General features: G+C 44.1%; 1 protein-coding gene across 16 annotated transcripts in view; it reads right to left on the reverse strand.

Annotated features, from left to right (window-relative positions):
- ATP11C (ATPase phospholipid transporting 11C) overlaps positions 1-27,815 on the reverse strand; it is a 174,623-nt gene that overhangs the window by 99,777 nt on the left and 47,031 nt on the right. The window lies entirely within an intron of this gene.

Below are 27,815 nucleotides of genomic sequence, written 5' to 3' on the forward strand. Positions count from 1 at the left end.
TACAGGATGGCTAATAATTGATAGATCAAAATGCCGTAAGCATTTAGTGACTCAGGATTCTAACAGAATTTTCTTCATGATTCAGATTCTTCCATTTACAGAGAGTCAGTGAGGTTCTTAAAGTTCTGGCTGGGGATCAGCAACTCCACTTTCCTTGTTGACAGACTTTCTCTTACACTAGGGCCTGACAATATGCACACAAACTTAACGAGAGATGAACTGAGCACGCAGGTCGGTAAGGCCTGAGAAGCTACTTTTCACTTTCACTATCCATATCTACACATCACCTTGCATTCCAAACACTTAAACCTACAAACTCTAAATAAAGAGGTATAGGACTTCTCCGGATAGGAACGGTGAGGCTGGCTGATCATCTTGCTAAGGCCCGACCTGGCTGAAAAGAGATCAGAGTAAAAATATAGATCACAAACCTCAGAGGCAGGAGGGAAAGATGGGACCATCTGCATTGTGACACGCGACAATCTGCTAGCACAATGGCAGCTAAGTCCCAGAGAAAACGCTGCAGATTATCAAGCAACTCGTACCCACCCCCTGTGATCCTTGTAAAGTTTCCCAGAGTTTGGGAAGACAGCCAACTGTGGCTTGCAAGTTTCTGTACCTCCAAGGGAGGCGGCCAAGCAAGTTCTAGGAGATTGCTTTGTTCCTTAAGACTCTGAAGCAGCGTTCTGGTGGCGTGGCCTGTTTCACACCATTGGACATCTTCTTGTTACTCTTCTCCCAACACTTGATTTGCCTCTGGAGCTTTTGCCTTTAAAGTATCCTTTAAAAATATGAGTCCCTTGCACCACACAGTATTTTTCTCATCTTGCCGAGTTCTTTTCTAACCCATGCGTACGACAGACCGACCAAGACAAGAAGAAGTGGAATTAAAAACCAAACTTTTGACAAAAGGACAATTGAACTTTGGGTTCTAGGCAGGTCAACAGTATAAGAGGAAGAGATACAGTGCAGATATTCTCTAGGATACCCTACCATGAGAGACGGAAATGCTTCAGAAATGTGCACCCAAATATATATATGGCCTTAGCAGATGGTTTTTGTGGAGAAGCCCCTCAAGGCTGGAAGATTTTCTTCACGTTTTAGAGATCTCACAGGTAAGGAAGTTTTATCTCAGCAGCAAACAGTAATACCTAACACCTAACAATGGCAAGGAAGAGAACCCCTGGATGGATGGATGGATATTAGGGAGAAAAATGCCTTTACTGATGTCACTACCTAGAAGAGACAAATTCTCATCCAAATATCACTTTCTAGGTCACCAGAGAACAAGTCTCATTGCAGTGTAAGGAGAGAGACAATAAACCCTGGCTGGAGCAAAAAAAATATATTGTAAAAGAGGTACCTGAAGTCCTGAACAGGGCTTTATCTCCCATTTCAATGATAGCACCATTATTTTTTTAAAGTGAGAATAAGTTTCCTGGAAAGGTCTAACAGTTCAAATATATGCTGGAGTATGTCCAGTGAAACCAGTGAATGCATTTTTCCCTCTGGTATTGTTAAATATCATACAGAAAGCAAACTAGCTAGAAAGGGAAAAAAAAAAAAAAGGCCAGGTTGTAAATGTAATTAAACAGCACATCCAGGCTATACCTGTTGTTTTAACATACCCAACAAAAGAGGCAGGTAAAACCCAAAATTCCATTATGGAGGATGGCTGAGCTGAACAACCAAGAAAATAACGGGGCGGGGGGGGGGGGGGGTCTGAGCTGTGACTCAAGACTCGCAGAAGGTAGCCACTTCTTCGCTTAAGTATTTCTAGCCTTCCATTCAACCATGTTCTCGCGGCAACTTCTTGGCTCAAATTACAGTGTCTTAGGGGGGCCTGGGTGGCTTAGTCAGTTCAGCGTCCGACCTTGGCTCAGAGGTCACGATTTCGCAGTTCGTGAGTTCGAGGCTCACATCGGGCTCTGTGCTGACAGCTCAGAGCCAGGAGCCTGCTTCGGATTCTGGGTCTCCCTCTCTCTGCCCCTCCCCCGCTCGTGCTCTGGCTCTCGCTCGCTGGCTCAAAAATAAACATTAAGAAAAAAAAAAACAAAACATGACAGCGTCTTAAAGAAGTCTGTGCTTGAAAACAGCACCTTCCCTATAGGCAACGGCTTTTAGGGCAAGGTTTGGAGGGAACAGAAGAAGCAATAAAGACGTGGCCCTGGGAAGTATTGTCGATACCTATGCTTAGCGACATTATACACACACCTATGGCTTAGTTAGGTGAGCCCCCGCTTCCTTTAACAGTAAAATAGGTTCACGTAACTTAGAAGACGGCTTGCTGTAGGATTAGCAAGACACCCAGGGTTCACTTTAAAGGATCGGAAAGCCTATTTCCTTGAGAAGAGGATGAAGCTTGCAGATACTAACCAACTACGTGAAGACTGAAATTCCAGGAACCGGGTTAGCACACAACCAGGCAACGGCTTCAACGTAATTCGGGTGTAGATGTGTTATTTATAGCAAGAAGGCTTCTGGCTCTACAGCAGGGGCCCAGGCAATTCTGATGTCACCCCTCCACAGTGCGGCACGGTGAATTATGGCCCATTAGCAGACAGTGCTTGGTGCTGAAAACACTGTTCCTTCGTCTGCACAAAGAGGACTACAGTTGGTCAGGGAGGAGGGCAGGTGGCACTCGGACCACAAGTGAGGGCACTCGAGGAGGCCCCTGGAGGCTGTTGTCAATAACAGAAGCCATTCGTCCTTTGGAACTGTTGGTCTGACCCCATGGATGTAAAATTAGCAGATCGCCCCTCCCTCTGTGGCAGAGCACATGGTCACTGGGGGACTGCACTGACACTACTGATATGGTCTCGAAATCTCCCTTCTCTCCCCCCAAAAGCTTTGGATCTGGGCGCTGCTATAAATTTAACGGGTGACCTGTAATTATTCCTAAAACATGCTTAAAAGACTAGAAATTAGCAATATGTTTGAAACATAATGTAAACTTTCAGTGTACGTATGGAAGAAAGAAGACCACATCAAATAAATATGGCTTTATGGCTTCATTGTGTTATTTGTGTGGATTATTACTTGTGTACCATAAAAATGGATTTGTGAAACTTTAATATGCCTTCAAGTGATGCCAACTAGAAATGCCACTGTAAGATGGACTGGGAAGACTATGAGGCTACATCACGCTACGTTTCCCAAACTGCATTACATGGGACAATGAGGTTCCTCGGAGAAGGAGAAAGGCTGCTTGTATAATCCTCCCTCCCGGGCAATGCTATTCTATTTCCTACTTCTTCACAATCAGGAATATCGGCAAAGCACTCAAGAGTATGAGGTGAGATAACTATTAAATTTGTGACAATTTCTCTCCGAGTATGCCAAAAATAGATAAGGAAAATTAAGTGTTTGGCTATGATCCCAAGTGGGTGCTTCTGCTTCTGAGGCTTAATTATGAGAGGCAAGAAACCAGGAGATCTTGGTTCTAATTGCCTTCCCCCGATTAGTCTGTGTGTGTCTTGGGGAAGTCCCAGAATCGGTTTCTTCCCAGGTAACGCAAGGAGAGCTTGACTAAATAATCTAAAAGGACACACGGGAGTTGGGGCCAGATTTCTAGCAATAAAACATGAAATGCGGTTTTGGATGTTGTTACCATTTGCCACCTGGCTTCGGCATGGACCAAAACAAACCAAAAAAATGGTTCAAGGGTGGGAAAGAGATTATCGGCTCGAGGATAAAGACTAATTTACAAACCAATACACTTGAGAAGATAATGTATTCAGGATGAAATGTATTCGTGAGCTTCAAAGTAGAAAAGGAGAGAAAAATAAAGGAAACATGAAAAGTCACAAAGACCAGGGAAAGACTCCTGTGTCCTAAGGGTGCTAATTTTGGTACGCTAAAAAGTACATTAGCTTTTGGGGGCTTTAAGGATGCCCATTTAAAGCACCACAGTGTCACCTGCTTTAATGGTAACCTTTACATGTGAAAAAACGTATTCCTCCTCAAATGTGCCTATTACCCAAGGGAGACAGTTTGTTCTTCTGATAAAATAGGATGGACTTCATGTCCCGGCATCCAGGGTGTAAACAACTTCAAATTAGAACAGGTTAGGATTAACCATCATAAGCACAATTAGAAAAATGAATGAACCACTTAGAATTACAAATTTTACCTTTACAAAGGGTTTTTACTATAAAATGAAACACACACCCAGATATAAGTCCACTGGAAAGAATTTGTATTAGAGCAGACACATTCAGAATCTATGACTTCTCAAAAACAAGCACTACTCAACATTAAAGGTCATACCACCCCCAGACCAAACATTTTTTGTGTGTTTTTTACCAAACAGGACAAGCAGTAGTTTCAGGTTCTGTTCAAGTACATGATTGAAAATAGCAATGAGATATTTCCAAAGCACACACAGGGGGTATTTAGAACAATTATAAGAATTTACAGCCAACATTCAAAATACCTGGCAAGCTTTGAACAGGAAAAACACTTTTAGCTAAATCATGGAACAACACAGTGGTTATAGCATTAAGTGTTTGTTGCCCAGTGGAACACGGCAGATTAGTCATGACGAATACTCGATAATTAAATGCGCACAAAGAATTCTCTCGACTACAATGCATTTCACTCTACTTCACATTATAAAGGGCATATGTGTATCCAAATGTGTTAATACATTTCCAAGTCTATTCTTACTCTGCTCTGTAAACTCTAATATGATGTAAAACTTTTTAAACACTAACAAAGAAAACAATGACAGCATTAGTTAAGGGTAGAAAAAAATGGCAGAACCCGACAGAACACAGACGATTCCCAAAGGTCAGAAATGAAAGTGCACCTGCAGATTTCAACCGTTATTAATTAATGGAGGCCAATTACGGGTGGACTGTGGACTGATGACTGTGGATGGGCAGGAATAATCTTACAGGGTATCTGAATATCCTAAGATGGCCTACTTGTGTCCCTGTTTGGTTCCCCGACATTTGCTACAGTCTCTGCCCGAGACCAAAAGCAAGCAGGTACATTTCTTCCCTGGGTGCTGGGCACAGTTCGCTTCAAAAAATTAAAAAAGAGGAATAAAGGGAAACAGAAAGGAAAAGGCAGAAAGATAAATGTGTCAAACCAAAAGAAAATTAGCTGTGATGAGAACATTCTGCTGTAAGACTGCATGGGGCTTCCTGATCATTCTCGGCGCAACTCTCAAAAGACACCTCCCAAAGAGAAGAGTTTCTAAGCAACACATACGTTCAGAAGGAAGAAATTTTTTTAGATGTCAGGATTTTAGACCTCATCTTCGATCCTAAAAATGTGGGCAACAGGAAAAGGTGGGGTTCTCCTAATAGTTCCAAGCCTTTCTTAGAATGATGCTGGACACTGATTTTATGGATTTAGAATCCAATTCAGTCCAGTGTGCCTTTGAGCTTCACTGTAACTTTTCATAATACTGAGCAACGATGTGACGAGGTACCAAAATATGAAATAGTCAATGCAAATAAAGGGGAGGTTCACTCATGCATTTTAAAGGTGGAAAACAGTTTGGTGGTTCATCAAAAGGCTAAACAAGGTGGGGGTGGGGGGCACCGGGCTGGCTCAGTCAGTAGAGCATACGACTCTTGATCTCAGGATCATGAGTTTAAGCCCCACGCTGGGTGTAAAGATTATAAATAAATAAACTTTAAAAAAAAAAAAAAAAGCTAAACAAGGAATTATCATGAGTCAGCAATTTTACTATGTCTACATCCCAAAAGAATTGAAAGCAGGTGTTCAAACAAAAACGTGTACGCTGATGTTCAGAGCAACACGATTTATTTACAGGAGCCAAAAACGGGAAACCACTCAAATACCATCAACAGATAAACAAAACATGGCATATCCGTAGAATGGAATATTATTCAGGCATAAAAAGGAATGAAGTACCGATGCGTGCTACACAACATGAATGAACCTTACAAACATTATGCTAAGCGAGAGAAGACAACAAAAGGTCACATATTGCATGATTCCATGTATATAAAATATTCAGAATTGGTAAGGCCATAAAGACAGAAAGCAAGTTGGTGGTTGTCAGGAGCTGGAAGGAGGGGAGACTGGGGAGTGACTACGTAAATGGTTACGAAGTTTCCTTTTGAGATGATGAAAATGCTACAGAACACGATGGATTTGGTGGCTTCACATGTGAATGTATGAGATGCCACTGAATCATTCACTGTAAAATTACGACTTTTGTTATGTGAACCTCACCGCAATAAAAAAAAAAAAAAGTTAACACTCTTGCCTTATAGCAGGTCAAGGGGCAAAGCTGTTAATATGGCTGATGCATCCATTCAACCAATGTTCACTGAGTCCCTACTAGGCAAGACACTGCAGATATAGTGATGAATAAAAACGTGACGCTGTCTCTGCCTTCAAGGAGTTCGGAGTGTAGTGACGGAGACCAGATAGGAAACAAATACTTCTACAGATCAGCTAAGTACCACGAATGATGGCCGTGCAGTGTCCTGAGAGCTGACCCGGCCAGGACCACATTCACAACCACACAACAACGCAAGCCCGATCAGATCACTCCTCCAGTCCCCTGCTTTCATAGTTTCCCACTGATCTTAAAACCGAAAATTAAAAACTTTACTCTGACCTGCAAGGTCTGGCACAGTCAGGTCTCTTCCTCCGGCTCCTCCAGCCTTGTAGCGCCCCCAGCCTCTCCTTGTTTTCTCAGTTACAGCCCATTGGCCTTCCTTCCATTCTAGGTGAGCCCCAGGCCCCGCCCCCGCTTCACTCCACACGGAATACGGAATACTATCCCCTCTCCGAGACCTTGACCGTCTTAACCTGTAATCACCCTTCAGATCTCTCAGCTGTCACTTTCGCCTGAAAGCCTTCCCTGATGGCAACTCAATTGAAGAGAGCCCAATGACCTTTTCTCCAAAATCTATGTCTGCTACACAGAATTTACAATGAACAAAGCAAAAAGAAAATCTCAACTCAGCTTTTCAAAAAGCTGTAACTCCAAGTGTCCCCTAAATTCTTCTCCAATTCTGCCCAAGAAACCCTTTACGAATTCCTTGACTTTGCAGGTTCTGCAAAGTGTGTTTTTTTTTTAAAACCTTCTGGTTAGTTTCAATAAAAAACAAGGCCGTGATTGTGACAATAAGAACTTTGTCGGTAGACAAGCTCATTAAACACTAATTTAATGTGACTGGTTATTGTGATGCCTTGTTAGCTGATCTATATACACTTCAGACAATTTTATGCAGAGCAGTATTCAGATTCATCATTTCCAGTTGATTAAACAGTTGATTAAACATGGTGGTTATGGTCATTTCTGGCAAAAAAAAAAAAAAAAAAAAAGTCAGGCATCAGGCCAGCAATATAATCCTCAATGTAATATTGTTTCTGTGAAGAAAATCAGATTAGACTTCTATTACTTTGACTTCCATGGACATAACCTGCCATAACGTACAAGGCCAAGGTATAGAAGGCCTTCGGGAAGGCCCGTCATCCAGCTAGTATGCACTATGGAACAGAGGCTAGGTCCAAGGCAAACACAATTCCAGTCAGCCAGCCATGCGCTGGGCTCTTTCCCAGTCTACCTCATTTAATAATCATAAACTGGGGCAGGGTATTTTTTGCAACATTGATTTCTGCAAGCAGAGCAGAGAGAAATATCACTGACATATAGAAAGTCCCCCCACACAAAAGACTGCTGAAGTTGTCAAAGGACGTTTATACAATATTAAGATTATCCCTGTGCTTCTTGGAAGTGAAAATAAACTGCATTTTTTTTTACTTTTATTTTTTTTTTAATGTTTATTCCTTTTCGAAAGACAGAGAGAGAGGGGGGGACACAGAATCCGAAGCAGGCTCCAGGCTCCGAGCTGTCAGCACAGAACCCGACACGGGGCTCGAACTCCCAGACCTCGAGATCGTGACCTGAGCCGAAGTCAGACGCTTAACCAGCCGAGCTACCCAGGCGCCCCAGAAAATAAACTGCATTTTTGAAAATAACATCTCAGTGATTAACAGATATTTTTTGTATAGTCTTTGGGAGAACAACTTGTAATGAAGCTTGCACAAAGGGTTTACTCGTAAGTGAATCAACAGCAGCATGTAACCGGCACCACTAATTCTTAGATCGCAGCTTCCAGTCTGTAAGAACGCTATCGAGAAATCAACCCCAAATCCGGATACCCTCCTCTGAGTGGAAAACAAGACTAGTAAGTTCTTTCAGCAGTTTTCAGGTTGATATGCCTGTTGGTACAAGGGGCTGGGAAAGAAAGCTATTTGTTCAAATGAAATTTCAAATAAGAAGATTAAAACCTAACACTGAAGAGCAGCACAGCTGTAAGGAAAACCTCTCCTTCATCAATGCTCAAAACCCATCCTAGTGAATTTCCTCCCTTCAGTTTTTGCTACCCCAAGGCTGAGACTACAGTGGATCTTTTGTGGGAAACAACTCAAACACATAACAAGTGGTCTATTTCAGCCACGAAAATCGACTTACCAAAATTTTTAGCCATTCTGATAGTATGAAAGTAGAAACTAGAAAAGTAGAAACGAGAAAAGTAGAAAGAAAGAAAGAAAGAAAGAAAGAAAGAAAGAACGAACGAACGAATATGTTAAATGCTCTGGAGCTGACAAATAATGGATTTTTTTTTTTTTAAGTGGTAATTTCCCTAGGAAAAATCCTTCTTTCTTCCTATTTCCCCTAGCTAACCATGTTCCCGAGACTGAGAAATCTCTGGTTATCACGCAAAGATGAGCCCCTGGCTCCGTCGGCCCCCCACACCTGGCCTTGCCCAGAGTACATGAGCACATTTGAAATGCCATTGCCTCCACCTGCCCCCCTCCAAGGCTACCAATCCCCTCCCCCCCGCCAGTCAGAGGCTTTCACCCTCATCTCACTCTTTCACCAGTCACCACCATGGCAGGTCTCTAGTCAGCAAGCAGGGGCAGACTGGAGGACACCCCAATCACTTAGCTCCTTGGTCCTCTGCATGCTACCTCCCACTGGCCTCTGAGCTGGGGTCGCACCCCAATGCGGGCATCTCATCTCACGGGGTTGACAGGAGAACACGGGAAGGACGTAAGCGAAGGGAGCGTTCAAAGCCATGCGGGGCACACTACGTGACCACGGAAGCAGGAAGGAAGAAGGGGGGCTGCTGAAATGCAGAGGCTGACTAGGGCCAGGGAGAGTCGGCCTGGGAAGATTTCCAGGTTGATGCACGTCAGAGCCTTGGGTAACTCTGGCCTCTTTTAATCCCGACTATGATCAAATTCATTTCCACGTCGATTATATATTTCACACGTGCCGTGCTCCCAAACCGGAATCTGGATACAGTGACAGGATTTTACTTGTAGTCATGTACCGTGCTTGGTTTCAGGGCTTCTCTAACACAGCCTGACCTTTCCTAGTCATTCCAACTACATTTTCTACTAGTCATCCCCGGCGAGAAGGCTCCACTCCTACCAAACTGGTCTCCCTCCTCATTTTCTACGCATCTCAGTTTATTCCCAACTGCTGTTCTCCTGGACTGAAATTACCTGCACGAGTCTCCGTGAAAGTAAACTGAAGGTTCAACTATGCCAAATTCAGCCGTCTCATCAAGAGACCCTGTAACATTCAGAGGGCTGTAGATACATAAAACTGGCAAACCTTCACATATTGGCTTCCCCCTCGAGGTGATTAGCCATTGATTCTTAGACCTCTGTGTCTGATACTTTGAGTATACATTCGTGATTTGCTTCCTCAATAAGGATAAGCCACACCTAGGGGCGCCTGGGTGGCTCAGTCGGTGAAGCGTCCGACTTCGGCTCAGGTCATGATCTCACAGTCTGTGAGTTCGAGCCCCGCGTCGGGCTCAGTGCAGACAGCTCAGAGGCTGGAGCCTGCTTTGGATTCTGTGCCTCCCTCTCTCTCTCAAAAGTAAATAAACATTAAAAAAAAATTAATAGGATAAGCCACACCTGAGTGTGTGTTATAAAGAGATGAAGACTTCTGTAGATGGATAGAAAAATAGATGGACAGAGTGACAGGAGTACAGACAAATCAATATGACTCATCATTTGACTAAACAGCCTGGCCCCCAATCACTATACCATTTAGAGGCATTTGAGATCACCAAGGATCGTCAAGCTATGAACTGAGATGAGGATAGGATTTGACCACGACTAGAGTCTCAAAGTTTAACCGTGTCATAAATATCTTCTAATGGGTGTACTTTTGATGTTCAAAATTCAGAGGCATTCTGACCTTTTCATTCTAATTACCTTCTTTCAGAGAGCCTGGAAATTACCAAGTGGTTTCAAAGTGGTTACAACAGGGGCGCCTGGGTGGCTCAGTCGGTTGAGCGTCTGACTTCGGCTCACATCATGATCTCACGGTTCGTGGGTTCGAGCCTCACATCGGGCTCTGTACTGACAGCTTGGGGCCTGGAGCCCGGTTCGGATCCTTTGTCTCCCTCTCTCTCTCTGCCCCTCCCCCACTTGTGCACGCACGTGCGCTCTGTCTCAAAAATAAATAAACATTAAAAAATATACATATTCCAAAGAGATGGGGAAGGAAGAGGAGCATGCTGGCTGGGCATGTGGGTTCTGGAGCCAGATACATGGGTTCAAATTCTGGTTCTGCCACTTATTTACAAAGTGACCTTGGGCAAATTCCTTAACCACATGATGTCTCGATTTCCCTATCTATATAAATGAGGATGATGTTGGTAACTTACGAGACAATTAAGAGGCAGTGCCTTCAAACACTAAATACTCAAATGTTAGTTGCTGTTATATAGCACAGGGGAATAGGAAATTCTTTGCTGCCACTAACCAGTTGCTTCCAACACAGATAAAAAAAAGTGTCCACATAAAAAAATGCAATCCTAAAACAGATAACTGAAATATATCTTCAGGGTTATTATACTTGCAATACGGTGGCACAGATGAATTCAATGTGAACATTTGCGCAACCAGAATAAAAAGAGATACAATCTTTGTAAAATGGAAGCAGAGGGAAAAAAGCATGCTTATAAAATCAAAATGATCACGAATATTTCCTTAAATGACCTATGCCACACTGACCAGATAATACTTAATTAGCACAGGAGCATAAAACAGAACAGTACATTATGACTTTACTCAGGATTTCAGTGGAACGAGAAGACCCATAGGTCATTCAAAATGCTTGCAAAAAGAACTAAAGCGAATTTCAAAAGGCTCCTCAAAGGTTATGATAAATGACTCAGCTTAGGGTTGGAATTCAGGGAGTATCAGAGAGTGGGAGGGCTCTGGCTGAGGCACTAGGTTGAAAGCAGAAATAAACAGCAAGTGTAATCAAATGTCCACAACGACGAAATAGCACAAGGCTGGGTGCTGAGAGTGACAGGAAAGCACATACGCAGGCAGACAGGGTGAGAAAACGTCCCATCCCGGGAAGAAGGTCCTCAGAAGCAGTGAGCTGCTGGGGACACAGACAGGGCCACAAGGTTAGACCTGGAAACAGCCGGCCTCTGACATTCACCTTCTACTGCCCTTTCAAACCAGGTCAATTAATATGTGCAGAGGGAAGACCCCCAAAACCAAAGCCCTGTCCTTTTCTAGAAGTGAAACAAATATTTAAAGAGCATCAGAAGAGCTGAGAGCACAGTGATGACCATCATTCCTATGCTAAACATGGAGGCTCTTTCAACAGAAGCCTCATGCTTCACCCTGTTTTCCCATTCACAAAATGTGGCTCCCGGTGAACCGGGGGGGGGGGGGGGGGGGGGGGGGGGGGCACTACGGGGCACAATGCAATCAGGAATCCCTCCAGAGCTTAGATTTAGAGAAACCGCCAGAAATAGTTCTGCTTTCCCGTTAATGTGTTTAACAGTTGATCTTTGCGAATCTTTGGAATCGCTTTTAAAACATGCTTATGCTTGCCAAGCAGGCAGTCCCATTCATCTTTGATATGTGTGAATGGATTTGCTTTGCGAATAATTAAGTTCAAGAAAGAAACTCCTGACAGCAAAAGGAAAGTTGTAGGCCACTCCGGATTGCTCAGGCCGTGTGATAATCTCTATCATATAAACGTCACTACGAACCTTCTAATTTCATTTTTTTTTTAATTTTTTTTTCAACGTTTATTTATTTTTGGGACAGAGAGAGACAGAGCATGAACGGGGGAGGGGCAGAGAGAGAGGGAGACACAGAATCGGAAACAGGCTCCAGGCTCTGAGCCATCAGCCCAGAGCCCGACGCGGGGCTCGAACTCACGGACCACGAGATCGTGACCTGGCTGAAGTCGGACGCTTAACCGACTGCGCCACCCAGGCGCCCCAGGAACCTTCTAATTTTAATGTGCTCTTCCAAAAGTAAGATTATCTTATATATTTATACTTAAAGGTTCATAGTAAAGGACTGTACATCGCTTGACCTCAGCCTCTAGCTGTTACCTGGTATATTATATGACAAACAGGAGAAAGATTTACCTTCTTAAATAATACCCCCCACCCCCAAGAATTCCTAAACAGCCACATTGTACAATTTTGTGGTATCCGTGGCTATAAATCTCCCTAATAATCACCACTGGACCTGGGTTAGTAGACTGAAGTCTACCTGATAATCAGGATTAAAGAGCTAGTCAAAACTGGCTTTGTAAATGTTGAAGTAAAGTTCAGTTCAGTAAATGTGGCATAATGCAATCCACCAGGTAACTCGTAAGATTTACTTTTGCCATCATTCTTTCTGTTTTCTTTGTAAATAGATAAATGGATATTTATTTAGATGAATAAACACCCAACCACCCAATTGCTATAGTGAAAACAGGATTTGGGCTCTGAGGGTGACCATAAAACACTATGAAGAGACTTCTTCATTTACTCCCAGGAATAAACATTTAAAGCTTGTTTAAAAAAAAAAAAATGTCACTGCGAGGTGATGGATATGTCAGCGAATCTTATTGTGGTAATCATGTATGTGTGTATATATATATATATATGTATATATATATATATATATATATATATATACACACACACACACACACATATATATGTATGTATATGTGTGAGATAGATATAGATATATATATATATATCTATATATATCTTTTTTAATCATCAGGTTGTAAGCCTTCAATTTACACAATGTTGTATGCCAACCAAATTTCAATACAGTGGGGGAAAAAATTAAATGTGAAAGTAACACAAAGTATACCAAAACTAAGGATTTTGGCTACACTTCTAAAACAACATGTTTATCGTTACAATTTGTAATTCGAACAAAGCGGACTCACGTTAGTTAAATAAAATGAACGTCAGGGTTTGGGGCAAGAAACACATCAACTCGAACTCTAGTCAGGCTCAGACCCAGACACCAACTGCGGAGGTTAAGGGCTGGTGGGAGGTTCTCCCTTGGCACTCTGGGCTACTCGCCTGGCATCTCCTGCAGATGTCTTTATCCCCCAAAACTTGGCAACCTCCAAACCAATTAGTCCAACCCAGGTCTCCCACCCAACTGCCCATCCTCATGCTGCTACTACTTGGCCCTTTTCTCCACCTCCTGCCCCTAAGTCCACTGTTCCCCTTCCTTCCCTCTCTCCTAACCCACTGATTAAACTGAGGGCTACCCACTCTGCCATCCTGGTTAATCACAGTCTACACCCTTAACATCAGGAAACCTTCCCTACAAATACTTGCCTTCCCTAAGACTTGGCTTGCTTTCTCTTTTGAATAGAACCATGTTTCATTGACAAGTTAGGGCCACGACGGACAGCTTCCAGAACAGAAAGAAGACCGTCCCAAGGCGATGGAGTGTAAACTTGCGGCAGCCAGGTTAAATATTCCTCCTCACCCTCTCAGCACGATCCGCTCCAACCCTCTCCTAATCCTTCTCAAGGGCAGCCAGGTCCTCACGGGCCTCAGAAAACTCTCCTTCCTCCACGCCCTCGTCCACACTGCAGTGAACAAAGGCACGCCTGGCATACGTTAAAGTCAAGCTTGCAGTTCAGGGGAACCCAGGCCTCAGCAATGGCTGAGGCGCTGCTCAGTGGACACACGGCCTGCTGCATTTTGGGACACCTGGCTCTCTTCTGAAGACTCTTTCCCAGAGGGGTATGAGTCAACCTCTCTCGCCTCCTGTGGCTTAAACAGGCCATTAATCCAACCTCATGAAAAGTCCTCCCTTTGGGCTCACGCCATGTGGAGATACAAGCTTTCGCCTCTCCTCGTTATGGATATCATGTCTCCTGGACGTTTCCCTTTGTCTGGGTCACTGGCAGCCTTTCCATCCCATCTCCTGCCAACATCCTATGAAATTTTAACGTTCATGTGAACAATGTACTCCATATTCCTTTCATAGTTCTTGGACTTCCTTATCTCTAGTGACCTTCATCATTTCTATCTATCATCTCTGGTCACATAGTGATATCGACTGGAGACTTTGAAATTTAGCCTTCAGTCCTTATTCTCTAGGCCAACTCTTGCCACACCCTTAGAAATTCCATAGTTCACATGGACAACTCACCCAGAAACCTAGATTTTCAAGTCCCACGCTTGCGCTCCGAGGATCTTCATCTTTGCTCTACTTCAGCCAACTATGCTTTGGTGACGGACTAGGATTTGTTATCGCCTACCGTTTCACCTCTGACACCTCAAAGACCAGCAGCTCTCTCTCGCTCTCTCTCCTTCTCTCCCCCCTCTCAGCTTCTCAGCTCTTTCACTCGCACTACAAAAACTCTTTAAAAACCTCTAGTCTCTTGATCCCACCCTGTTTCTCCAACTCCTTCCTTTCACCTCCCTATGAAGTCTGAACATCGTGCTGACTCGTGGAACCTATTCTCTCACTAGCTCCCTCAATTCTTTCCCAAAGTGGCCTTCTGCCATAATTGACCTACAAAGCCCTACATCTAGGACCAATCTCAGAAACTGCTTTCTCTACTCCTGCAAGAAGGAAGCAGAGAACAGGTTTGATGAAACCACACTAACGTGAAGAATGATGCCATTACAAATTCCTCGGGGTCACTCCACAAACTTAGGTGTTGTTCATCCCACTCTCCACTTACGCTCGACATCCAAAGCTCCACGACTCCTCAAGCCCCCTGCCACACTCCTCTCTACGTGGGTGAGCTTGCTCCTATATCCCTTAAAAAACTCACGGTCAACTGGTGGGCCTTTCTTCACATTTCCTTGTGCGTGCACATCAACTGTTTCCCTCGTTCCAGAAGACAGGACCTCTTCGCCTGTTCAACACCGCTAATGAGCTTCCCCCTATGTTCCTGATCTCCATATTCCCATCTTTTGACACCAATGATGATCCCATCTCCCCTATGTTGTCAGCTGCTTCACATCCACTCGATCTCCCCCTGGTTCCTTAACTTTAAGGTCCTTATTTTTCTCAAACACAAACACACTTTCCTTGATAGAGAACCCGCTTTCACCCTTACCTTACTCCTGCCCTACAAAGGCCCGGTATTCAAAGTAAAGCTCCTTTCAAGCCTGGGTGGCTTGGTCAGTGGAGCCCTCAAGTTTTTTGGTTTTTTTTTTAATGTTTTGTTTTTGAGAGAGAGAGAGAGAGAGAGAGAGAGAGAGAGAGAGAAAGAGGGAGAGAGAAAGAGAAAATGAGCGTGGGGGAGGGGCAGAGAGAGACCCAGAATTCAACGCAGGCTCCAGGCTGTGAGCTGTCACCACAGAGCTCCATGCGGGGCTTGAACCCACAAACTGTGACATCACGACCTGAGCTGAAATCGGACACGTAACCTACTGAGCCAGCCAGGCGCCCTGAGGGTCTGACTCTTGATTTGGGCTCAGGTCATTATCCCAGGGTTATGGGATTGAACTCTACCCATGTCAGGCTCCGCACTGAACATAGAGCCTGCTTGAGATTCTCTCTTTTTCTCTTTCTTTGTCCCCCCTCTCCCCAGCTCGTGCTTTCTCTCTCTCTCTCTCTAAAAAAAAAGTAAAGCTCCTTTAGGGCAGGGATTTGGGGTTTGTTTTGATCACTGGCACATGGTAGGAGCTCAAGTAATCATTGAATGATGCTTTCTCTCACCTTCTCTCAGCCTGCTGTCCGGAAGCTGCTTCCTGCCCCCATACTCCCACAGCTCTAACTTGCCAGATTGAACGGACACGTCCGTATTTAAGCTTTCTAATACTGACACTAGTAAACTGTCATCTCCTTCTTAGTGCTTTCTCCTTTGCTTCCAGAACGTCGCACCTTCTCTTACCTCTCTAGACATTCCTTTTAAGTCTCCCTTGCCAAATCTGCTTGTCCGGCCCCCACACTAAACGACCACAGGCTGGTGTTTCCCTGGATTCAGTCCTCAGCTCTGTCTTTCACTACTCTGTGTGCTCTGGCTAAGTAACCTAATCCACATGAGTGGCTTTAACTATCATCTACATGCTAGCACCAAACAAGCTGTCTATCTTTAGTCCGGACTTCTCTTCTGAGCTCTACATACATAGGAAAACAATGACAACCACTGGCATTTTAAAAAATGTTGATATTTATTTATTTTTGAGAGAGAGAGAGAGAGAGAGAGAGAGAGAGAGAGACAGGCAGGAGGAGACAGAGGGAGACAGACAGAATCCCAAGCAGGCTCTGCACTGTTGGTGCCGAGCCCAATGTGGGGCTCGATCTCACAACCGTGAGATCATGACCTGAGCAGAAGTGGGACGCTTCACCGAGTGAGCCACCCAGGCGCCCCAGCACTGGCATTTTTGAGGGCTTACATTCCAAAGCACAATTCTAAGCTGCTTCTATGTACTTACTCACCACGTAAAGGTGAGGGAGTCAAGGCAGAGAACGGAAAGCAACTTGCTCAAGGTCACATAGCCAGCTAGCAAGCAGTGGAGCTGGTAAAAGAGGACCATGAGTACTTTTTAAAACAACAGCTTTATGGGTATAATTCACGTGTCATAGAATTCATTTGTTTAATGATGCAATAGTTTTCAGTACGTTCACAATGTGCAACCATCCTCACAATCTAATTTTAGACCATTTTCATCACCCTAAAAAGAAACCTGGTACCCTTTCATTAGTAGTCACTGACACGAGTACTTTTTAAAAAAAGGAACCTCTACACCCAACATGGCTCGAACTCAGCACTCCGAGATCAAGAGTTGCGTGCTCTTTCGGGGGCGCCCGGGTGGCTCAGTCGGTCGAGCGTCCGACTTCGGCTCAGGTCATGATCTCACGGTTCGTGAGTCGGAGCCCTGCATGGGGCTCTGGGCTGATGGCTCGGAGCCTGGAGCCTGCTTCGGATTCTGTGTCTCCCTCTCTCTCTGCCCCTCCCCTGCTCGCACTCTGTCTGTCTGTCTGTCTCTCTCTCTCTCTCTTTCAAAAATAAACATTAAAAAAAATTGTTTTAATGTACATATATCAGCTGTCACAATAATAAAGATTATTTTTATGTGTTTACAAGGGAGCTTTCTACCAGGATTCGATTTACGTGTATGCTACACCAAACTCAAAGAAGAAAGAGCTACATATTCCTAAAACTAGACAAATATTGCAGCCTTAATGTGCTACCGGGAGGCAGCCACACTCAATCCTCACAGGAATAACAGTAAAAAGGAGAGTATCCTTAGTAGACTGAAAAATGACCTCTCCTTACAGACACAATTTTACACGACACGTGTCTAGTTACATGAAAAATGAAACCGATTGTTTAAAGCCAGGGAGTCTATAAATGGCAATTATCAACCGCATACATGACACAAATGAAAAGAAACTGCTTAAGAGAATAAGATGAAAAAGGCTTTTTCCAAACGGAGACGTTCATCAGCCTTCTAATGAGTGTAATTAGAGAATGTATTTCCATGCTGTTCCAGGTGGAAAGATACAACATGAGTAAAACTGCCCTGCTGACGCTCCTTGCCCAGGGACTGCAGAGCACAAATGCGTTATTTCCGATCTAATGTGCCATTTGAAGACTCGGGAGAGACTAAGAAAGAAAAAGAAGTAAGATAGGTATGTAGTTTTTAAGCGATAGGAGGAAAGAACAACCACTAAAGAAAAGCAGCAGTAGGGGCGCCTGGGTGGCTCAGTCGGTTAAGCGTCTGACTTCAGCCAGGTCACGATCTCGCGGTCCGTGGGTTCGAGCCCCGCGTCGGGCTCTGGGCTGATGGCTCAGAGCCTGGAGCCTGTTTCCGATTCTGTGTCTCCCTCTCTCTCTGCCCCTCCCCCGTTCATGCTCTGTCTCTCTCTGTCCCCAAAATAAATAAACGTTGAAAAAAAAATTTAAAAAAAAAAAAAAGAAAAGCAGCAGCATCTAATTTTACGGAACAATTCTTTCAAACGTCTTGTTTCGCGTTCTTCCCTTTCATATAGACTGTGCCTCATTTGAGGTTCAAAATGCATTACTTTAAAGTTAATCAGATTCAGATCCCACAGCTCCTAATGATCTTGAAACTACCATTGGTGTAAAAGCGTAGCTCTTTATTCCCATCTGGGATGAAGTATGATAAGGATGAACTCATCTATCAGAGACCTGTAGACATGTTGTTCAATTTAACAATCATTAACTGAGCACCTACTATGTCCTAGTTTCCACACTGAGTGCTGGAGACTAGAGAGGAAGAAGACAGAATCCCTTACCTCACAGGTAAGTAGGGGAGGAGACATATATCTAAGGGAGGCAGAATATCAGACTATAAGTAGCACAGCATGGATTTAACAAGACTGCTCTGTTTTTAGACCAAGTTTCGACCCCAAATTTTGTTCTAAAAAACATGGTCAACCCAGCTGCAAAAGCCACGTGAGTCACGGCAGAAAGAGACTGTTCCAGAGGAAATTGAGGGGGGGGGGGGAGGGTAAATCTGAGAAAGCACGATGGTATTCCTTCACTCACTAACTCAACCATTCCAGATAGCTGAAGATTAAGTACCTGCTATCTGGCAGGTTCAGAAGATATAAAGAAGAATGAGATGCTGTCTAATCTTCCAAGGCAGTCTCGATTTAGTGAGCACAGGCAACAGTGATACTGCAGGCTGACAAATGAAGGTAATGATGATGATGACCATATTTAGCATCTAGTAAAGATCTCCCGTGTGCCAGGTACTGTCCCGTGTACTTCATTCTATTAACTAATTTACCCCTTCTGACAAACCTATGATGGAGGTAGCTATTAGTTCCCCCATTTTATAGACGAGGCAACTGAAGCACAAAGAGGTTACAGTAAAACCTCTGTTTGGGAGCATAATTCGTTCCGGAAACATACTTGTCATCCAAAGCACTCGTCTATCAAAGCGAATTTCCCCATAAGAAATAACAGAAACTCAGATGATTCGTTCCACAACCCAAAAATAGTCATATGAAAATGATTACAATCCTGTCACAGAATACAAAATAACAAAGAAAATACAAGTTCACCCGCACTTCCCTTTGAAAACTTTCGTGGCTGGTGTGAGGGAGACCAGAGAGAGGAGGGTTATCGTGTAGGACGACTTCCACTATCACGAATGGATGTTGCCTACAGTAGAGTATTAACAAACTCTGGTCTTATACCGTATTTAATGTACGTGGCAATAAGGCAGCAGAGGAAAGGGTCTCTCTCTGCTGGCAGCCTGACCTAGAAAGAAGCAAAGCATCCTAAGCTTACTCTTGTCTGGAAAAGCAAACGACTGTCCGTAGGGGCCTTGAAGAGACAAAAGAGACACTAGGGCCAGCTGTGGGCACCTTCCAACGTTCTGAAAAATCACGGATCTCTGCCAAACACTGCACCTGAGACCAAGCATCTGAGCATGGGAGACAATCACCCACAATCCCGCAGAGAGAGAGAGAGAGACACACACACACAGACAGAGAGAGAAGAACCGTTGGCTCAGTTGTGATCATGTGACATCCAGTGTCATGCACTACTCGTGATTGTAAGACATTTCTCGTTTATCAAGTTGAAATTTATTAGAGATGTTTGCTCGCCTCGGGGAACATTCACAGAACAAGTTACTCGCAATCCAAGGTTTTACTGGCTGTGACTTATCCTCGGCCGGGGCGGCTAGAGAAGAACAGAGCCAAGATTTCCACGATGACAAACTGACTCAAGCTTACAACCTTAACCCCAATACCACGCTGTCTTCAACAAATGCCTAAGTCAAGATCCTGTATATCCTGGATAATCGGCATCGCCGCAGAGCTATAAAGTAGGTTTCATCAGCTCCAATTCAGAAAGGAGGAAACTGAGGGGCAGAGAAGATCACTAAATCGCCCCAAGTCTTCCGGCCACGTAGCAGAGCCACAGTACAAATTCAAATCGGCCCTAAATCTCTTTCAGCGTTAGAGACGCCAGCTCTAACCACGCTGGAAAAGTAAACCACCACGCAGACCGTTCTTCCAGAGGAACAGCGTGATACCGAAAACATACTAGTTTTACAAATGCCTCGGGCACACAGTACCTTGGGGAGTACCTGGTGCAGCCTCTGGGTCTGCATTAAACAGCTTCCACAGAAACTAGTCATTCTCCAGGACCAGCAATACACCCTGCACTTTGATTTGCTCTGATAAGAACAGACACCCCCCGGGGAGGGGGGAGTAGAAGACAGGCCGAAGGGTTGACATTCCAATGTAGTTGGCAGTGTGCTTGGGTCTGCCGTGGTTACGCTGTGTGCCGTGCGGCCACTTGTTCGGTGACGAGGCTTCTAAGTTATCTGGGGACTTTAATTTCAAAGTGATTTTACCTATGAATTCTACCCACTTAGGAAAACAGATTTGTTCGCATCATTCCCGGGAAGTATGTAAAAAAACATGCCAGGAAGGTTTTATTTTTTTATTTTTATTATTACTAAAAACTTTTTTTTTATGTTTATTTGTTTTTGAGAGAGGGAGAGAGAGAGAGACCGATCCAGAGTGTGAGTGGGGGAGGGGCCAAGAGAGAGGGAGACACAGAATCCGAAGCAGGCTCCAGGCTCTGAGCTGTCCGCACAGAGCTCGACGCGGGGCTCGAACCTACAAGCTGGGCGATCATGACCTGAGCCAAAGTCAGACACTTAACCGATGGAGCCACCCAGGCGCCCCACTAGGAAGATTTTTTTAATGGAAAATGCAATGTTTCCAAAAATTGTTGAAACCACAAGAAAAAATTCCTCAACGTATTCTTAAAGAAAAAGTATTAGCAAAAAAAGTATTTTAGAATAACTAAAACATATGTAACCAAGTTGAGGATTCTTTGCATATCTAAAATGATTCTATAGTTATATTACATAAAATGAATCACAGTGTATGTGTGATATAAATACTAAAGTATAGTTTTAGACCTATTAATTTTTACTGTACACATCGAACATACTTTCCAGTATGTTTTTAGGATTTAACTTCTTACAAATAGGGTTACAAGTTTTTTAACTTTAAGAAACGCAAGGTTGGAGGGGGGGGAACACCCGGGTGGCTCAGTCGGTTAACCATCTGACTCCTGGTTTCAGCTCAGGTCATGATCTCATGATTCGTGGGTTTGAGCCCCACTTCGGGCTCTACACTGGCAGCATGGAGCCTGCTTGGGATTCTCTCTCTCTAAATAAAAACTCAAAAAAAAAAAAATAGCAAGGTTGTTTTTACTTTGTGCCAATTTTTGACAAGTAGCCAAAACTTGCCATTCAGGACAAATTAGCAACCTTTGGGATGAACAACAATGGTATGATTTCTTACCGGAGTATGTCACAGGATACAGACCCTGGGGGGTCAAAAACACCTTGGGCCACAACCCTAGCTCTGCCTCTAATTAGCAAGGTATGTCATATTTTGGCAGGCTACTTAACCACTCTGTTTTCTTCTATGTAAATTGGAGCTGTACTGTATTCCTAAAAGGATTAAACAAAATAACACACATACAGTGCCTGACCCATACATAGTTGGCACTCAGTAAGTGTTCATTTCTATCACCACCACCCACGTCTCCATTTTCTGGGGAGAAAAAAATTAAATACTACTTTTGCCAGATGGAGCTTAGTACACACACAGTTCCACTTTCCAAAATACCAAGATGAATAGTTTTCTGCCTTTTCAGCTTCGGGTTTCAGGAAAAAGAGTGTTTTTGGCCATCCTGGGCACATGCCAGTCTTTACAAGCCTGGAACAGTTTCTTTCCTACCTGCGAAAGACGGAGGGCTCTGAAGTTGGTGAGAATAAAGCAAGGGGTCAAAAAGGGTCCCTAACGGAACAGAGCCACCAGCCCAGAGCCAGCCTGGAACGCCACGACAGCATCAGTATTCCTCCCAAACGGAAAGGGCTCCTAATCTCAGACTCTTGAGAGAGTTTGATAAATCTGTTTAAATGCCACTCAAATGTTTATTTCACCAGGAACGACCCAATACCTTCAAGTGTCCAATACCAGACCAAGCTTTGGAAACGCAAAGACACATGTGCAGCTGTACTAAGTATCGGGAAGGCCAGCACCCTGAGAGAGGAGTAACGATAGCGAATGCTTACTGAGCATTGACTATCTACCAGGTTCTCCTGTAAGATGCTACACAGACCCATTTAATCTTCATGACAGCTTTGTGGTAAAAATGACTATTAGCCCCGTTGTACAGAAAAGGAGACCGAGGCGCAGAGTGATCAAGTAACCTGTCCGCGGTTACACAGATAAAAAGTCACGAGTAGAACTTCCCTCGTCGAGCTGCTGTTCTAGTGCGAGCAGACAGACAATAAACGAGAAGGAAAATATATAGCAATAGCGCTAAGGAGAGCAGTAAATCAAAGAAGAAAAGTGTTGGGGGGCGGTCACAATTTCGAAGGCGGCCTCCCTGAGGAGACATCACGACTAAAGAAGGGACTCCCCACCTTGCTCACACACAGACACGAAGAAACCAAATGAAAATTTCCCCCGTGGCGACAGTCTCTAAAAACTCCAGAGGCAGCAGTGAAGACAGGCACTCACATAGATCATTATAATCCGGTGATGAATGTGAATTAATAATGAAGAGCTACAGGGAAGAGGGGGCAACAAGGGTGCCTGACTCAAACCCAATTAGGGGTAGGCAACAACTTCCTGAATGTGATGCCCGAAGCAAGTCGTACAAAGATGAGCAGGGGTTTAGACTGAGAAGAGGGAAGATCTAGCAGAGGATGCGGCATGTGCAAAGGCCCAGGGGCAGGAGATGGCATGGAATGATTGAAGGATCTACAGGAGTTGTCCTGTTGCTGAAGGAAAACGTGTAAGGCGAATGGCAAGAGGCAAGGAAGGACAGGGACCAAGCAGTCTGCAGTGCGGATGGCGGCACGCATTCCCCTCCAGCAGGTACCGCTGAAGGTCTGGACCACAGGCTGCCGCTGCGAGCATGGGAGAGTAAACAGGAGTTACTGGAGCAAAGCACAGACAGGACTTGGAGGTCTAGTGCTGGGAAGACAGTAAATGAGGATACCATCCACTCAACCAGGGAAGGCAGGAGGACCAGAGCTGGGAACGGAGGTGACGAGCCGTTCTGGACGTAGCGCTGCTTCCGGGGAGCCTACAGGAAAGCCCAAGGGACCTCTTCCGTAGGCAGCCCCAAATACCGGCCCAGGGCTTAGGGGAGGACTGGGGCGGTGATAAGGTCGATGTATTCTTCATCTGCTTACATTTAGCAACTGGGGGCATGACTTTGCAGATCGCCCCACAAAAAGAGAGTCAAGGACAGACCTTTTTTTTTTTTTTTTCCTTCTAATAATATTATTGTCAAATTGGCTGACATACAGTGTGTAAAGTGCGCTCTTGGTTTTGGGGGTAGATTCCTGTGGTTCATCCCTTAGATACAACACCCAGTGCTCATCCCCACAGGCACCCTCCTCAATGCCCATCACCCCCTTTCCCCTCTCCCCCACCCTCCATCAACTTTTAGATTGTTCTATGTATTTAAGAGTCTCTGATGGTTTGCCTCCCTGCCTCCCTCGCTGTGACTATATTTTTTCCCCTTCCCCTCCTCCATGGTCTTCTGTTAAGCTTCTCAAGATCCACATACGAGTGAAAACATAGGATGATATCTGCCTTTCTCTGACTTGTTTCACTCAGCATAATACCTAAGGACAGACCTTGAAGGAACAATATTTTAAGGGTCTTCTGTGGTTTTATAACCTGGACAATATAAACAACCTACACATTTAAGATGTATATAATTCAGTGGTCTATAGTATGTTCAAAGTCGGGCAACTATCACCATGATTCAATTTCATAACATTTTCATGCCCTATAATAAACCTCTGTAAACCATTACACTCACTCCCCACCACTGACCCCCTAAACCCCAGCGATTCAATAATTTATTTTCTGGGGCGCCTGGGTGGCTCGGTCGGTTAAGCATCTGGCTTCGGCTCAGGTCATGATCTCGCAGTTGATGAGTTCGAGCCCCGCGTCAGGCTCTGTGCTGACAGCTCAGAGCCTGGAGCCTGTTTCAGATTCTGTGTCTCCCTCTCTCTCTGTCCCTCCCCTGTTCACACTCTGTCTCTCTCTGTCTCAAAAATAAACGTTAAAAAAAAAAATTTTACTTTCTGCCTATTCTGAGCCTTTTCTATAAATGGAATCATACACTGTGTGGTCTTTTGTGTCTGACTTCTTTCACTTAGTGTAATGTTTTCAAGGTCCATCCATGTTGTAGCATGTATCAATACTTTGTTCCTTTCTATGGATGTACAGTACCCATTGTATGGACGTACCACATTTTCTTTAGGTATGCATTCATGGGTTGGTGGACATTTAGGTTGTTTTCACCTTTTGGATACTATGAATAATGCTGCTATGAACATTTGTGTACCAGTTTTTGTATGGACAGGTTTTCACTTCTCTTGGGCATACACCCGGGAGTAGAACAGCTGGGTCCTAGGGTAATTTCATGATTAACTTCTTTTATTAAAAACATTTTTTTTTTCAGTTTATTTCTTTTGAGAGACAGAGAGAGCAGAGGAGGGGCAGAGAGAGAGGGAGAGAGAGAATCCCAGGCAGGCTCTGTGCTGTCAGCATGGAACCCAATGCGGGGCTTGAACTCACTAACTGTGAGATCATGACCTGAGCCGAAACCAAGAGTCAGACACTTAACCGGCTGAGCCACCCAGATGCCCCTAAAAACATTTTTTAAAATGTTTATTGTGGAGGGGGGGTGCGGGAGGCAGAAAATCCCAATCAGGCTCCTTGTTGTCAGCACAGAGCCTGACACAGGACTCGATCCCATGAACTGTGAGATCCTGACCTGAGCTGAAACCAGGAGTGAAATGCTTAACCAACTGGGCCACCTAGGTGCCCCATCACGATTAACCTTTTTAAGGAACGAGCAAACCATTTTCCACAACGGTTACACCATTTTGCATTCCAAATAACAATGTAGGTGGGTTCCAATGTCTACGCATCCTCACCAGCATTACTTCTTTCCCTTTTTTCTTCTAAACGGTAATCCTAGTGGGCATGAAACAGCGTCTCGTTGTAGTTTTGATGTGCACTTCCTGAACAACTAACGATGTTGGGCACCTTCTCGTGTTCGCTGGCCAGTCGTAGATCCTCTTTGGAGAAATGTCTATTAAAATCCTTTGCGCAGTTTACGACTGGACTATTTGTCTTTTTGTTGTCGAACACACACTGTTCTGGAGGCTTCACTCTGATGCTTACTACCTGTGGGACCTTGCACAAGTCATTTAACCTTTTCCTAATCTGTTACCTCATCTGCACATTGGGAGCAATCGATACCGATCCCCTAGCGTTGTGAGGATTGTATATGACAATGTTAGTGATCATTAAATGACAGCTATTATTGTTCAAAAGAGTATTTAAACGCATTTTTAGATACCTATGTTCAAGTGCATGATGGTCTTCATTCTTACTGTTCCAAAAGTTCTTTTTACACTGATTTCAAAATTATCTATTTGAGAGATAGAACTATCTCAAATAGAACTATCAAAATGTAAACTTTTTCTATCTTTTTTTTTTTTTCCAACGTTTATTTATTTTTGGGACAGAGAGAGACAGAGCATGAACGGGGGAGGGGCAGAGAGAGAGGGAGACACAGAATCGGAAACAGGCTCCAGGCTCCAAGCCATCAGCCCAGAGCCCGACGCGGGGCTCGAACTCACGGACCGCGAGATCGTGACCTGGCTGAAGTCGGACGCTTAACCGACTGCGCCACCCAGGCGCCCCAATGTAAACTTTTAATAACATCGTTAGTCCAACTTTTAAAAATAGCTTGTGTGATTCTACAAACAAGAGTAAAGAAAAACGTAGGGCTGTCTGGGTGGCTCGGTTGGCTTAAGCGTCCAAATTCAGTTCAGGTAATGATCTCACAGTTCGTAGGTTTGAGCCTCGCATTGGGCTCTCTGCTGTCAGCACGGAGCCCTCTTTGGATCCTCTGTCTCCCTCTCTCCCTGCCCCTCCCCCGTCCATGCTTTCTCTCTTAAAAATGTATAAACGTTAGGGGCGCCTGGGTGGCGCAGTCGGTTAAGCGTCCGACTTCAGCCAGGTCACGATCTCGCGGTCCGTGAGTTCGAGCCCCGCGTCGGGCTCTGGGCTGATGGCTCAGAGCCTGGAGCCTGTTTCCGATTCTGTGTCTCCCTCTCTCTCTGCCCCTCCCCCCGTTCATGCTCTGTCTCTCTCTGTCCCAAAAAATAAATAAACGTTGAAAAAAAAAAATTAAAAAAAAAAAAAAAGTATAAACGTTAAAAAAAAAAAGTAAATAAAAATGCAAAAGGATGTTTGATAGCATTGTTTATAACAGTAAAAACATTAACTAAGTGAATCCAAGTGTCGCCCAGGAAAGCACTGTTTAAACTAACTATGGAATATCCAAATAATGGACTACTGTGCAACTGTTAAAATACAGGAGTGGCCTGATATGTACCAATATGAAATCATCTCTAACGTGTATCAGGTGAAAAAGCAAACTGAAAAATATGATACCTTGAATGATACCAACCGTACATAAAAAAAATCTATGTTACGTGCATGTGTGTGTTTATGCTCACACAAACATGAAAACAATCTGAACACCTAGACAAGAAATCTAACAGTGGTGCCAAGCTTTTTATACCTTCTAGTTTTAAAAATGTTTCGGGGCGCCTGGGTTGGCTCATTCGGTTAGGTGTCCGACTTCCGCTCAGGTCATGATCTCACAGTCCGTGAGTTCGAGCCCCACGGTGGGTTCTGTGCTGACCGCTCAGAGCCTGGAGCCTGCTTCGGATTCTGTGTCTCCCTCTCTCTCTGGCCCTCTGCTCATGCTCTGCCTCTCTCTGTCTCAAAAATAAATAAAAACATTTGGAAAAAATTTAAAAATGTTTAACCACAGGGCGCCTGGGTGGCTCAGTCGGTTAAGCCTTTGACGTGATTTTGGTTCAGGTCACGATCTCCCAGTCTGTGAGATTGAGCCCCATGTTGGGCTCTGCGCTGACGAGGAGTCTGCTTGGGATTCTCTCTCCCTCTCTCTCTGTCCCTACCCTGCTCATGCTCTCTCTCTCTCTCAAAATGAATAAATATTTTTAAAATGCTTAACCGCATATAATACTTCGCAATTAACAACAACACTGATTATTGACTGCCAATCAATTTTGTCTCAATCACATCTATCCTAGTTATATAAGATACAAATGAAAGAGACAGACCCTAGATGAAATCACTGTTATTAATTTTAAGGATAAAAATTGATCTAAATTTTGTGCTACTAATAAAGTACACTTTAGTCCCTGCTTGGCTGACACAACTTGAGTGCTTTAAGACAATCCAAGGAATTAAAATCCAGGTGTAACATCTTTAAACAACTAAAAATGGATTTTGTCCACAATAACTTTCGAAACAACAACTGCATCTGAAATGAGCAACAGTAAACTTGATGTAAACGAAGACTCACCAAAACACCGGGTAAAAATCCAACTTTATAACAGTTCCTATAATCTACCAAATACTCCCCCCCCCCCCCCCGGTAGGTTTCGCGTGGTTCT

This window comes from Prionailurus viverrinus, chromosome X (assembly GCF_022837055.1).
Source record: "Prionailurus viverrinus isolate Anna chromosome X, UM_Priviv_1.0, whole genome shotgun sequence".
NCBI classification, from domain to species: Eukaryota; Metazoa; Chordata; class Mammalia; order Carnivora; family Felidae; genus Prionailurus; species Prionailurus viverrinus.